Genomic DNA, 720 nt, shown 5'->3' with positions numbered 1-720 from the left:
CTATGAATTCTCACGTAGAGCTGCAGTCTACATAGTCAGCTGCAAAGTGCTGTCCAGTCCAGAGGAGCAAAAAAAGGGTCTCTTTTACAAAAATATCCCCAACCGACCCACTAAATGATATCAATAGCAAATCTATCGCTCGGGAGCTATCACAACACTTAGGCAAGCCCAGTGAGTTGCTGCAGAACATTCAGGAGGATGAAAAACATGTTGGTCCTGGAAGCCCCAGTCCTTCCTTGCGTGCCTCCATCAAAAAAATAAAAGAAAAAAATAAAGAAAGGAATAAAGAGACAAAAAAAATAAAGAGACAACATCCTTAAAAGTCATCTGTATTATTAATTTGCATGTCATGTATCTCTTGTAATACATCTCATGTACGTGTTTTGCGAGATTGATGCAGTTGAAATCAAGAAAATAAAATGAAATAAAAAAATAATAATAATTATATTACTAGTAGCTAAAGATGACAGGAACTCGGCTTCCAGAGGCCTCCGTCACCCCCGAGGATGGAGCTCTGCCGGCAGAACTGAGATCATCCCCAGTGCCAACGCACCGTGATACGCTTCCACTCAGGCCAGTGTTTCAGCTGAAGAGTGTGTGTGTGTGTGTGTGTGTGTGTGTGTGTGTGTGTGTGTGACTCAAGTCCGGTGTAGCGGGACTTAAGAGAGTCAGGGATGTGGACATGCCCTCTGAGAGCCACGGGAAGAGCACTGTCTGACT

General features: G+C 43.5%; 1 protein-coding gene across 1 annotated transcript in view; it reads right to left on the bottom strand.

The window, feature by feature from the left end:
* ptpn4b (protein tyrosine phosphatase non-receptor type 4b) overlaps positions 1 to 720 on the bottom strand; it is a 70,959-nt gene continuing 70,239 nt past the window's right edge. The window contains 1 exon segment of the mRNA XM_080835220.1: positions 1 to 720. This exon segment is cut by the window's right edge and continues 1,781 nt beyond it. The gene's annotated coding sequence lies outside the window, so the exon portion shown is untranslated.

The sequence above is a fragment of the Sprattus sprattus genome, assembly GCF_963457725.1.
Source record: "Sprattus sprattus genome assembly, chromosome: 3".
NCBI classification, from domain to species: Eukaryota; Metazoa; Chordata; class Actinopteri; order Clupeiformes; family Clupeidae; genus Sprattus; species Sprattus sprattus.
Note: the sequence above shows the minus strand (reverse complement) of the source record. Positions and strands in the feature narration are given on the sequence as shown.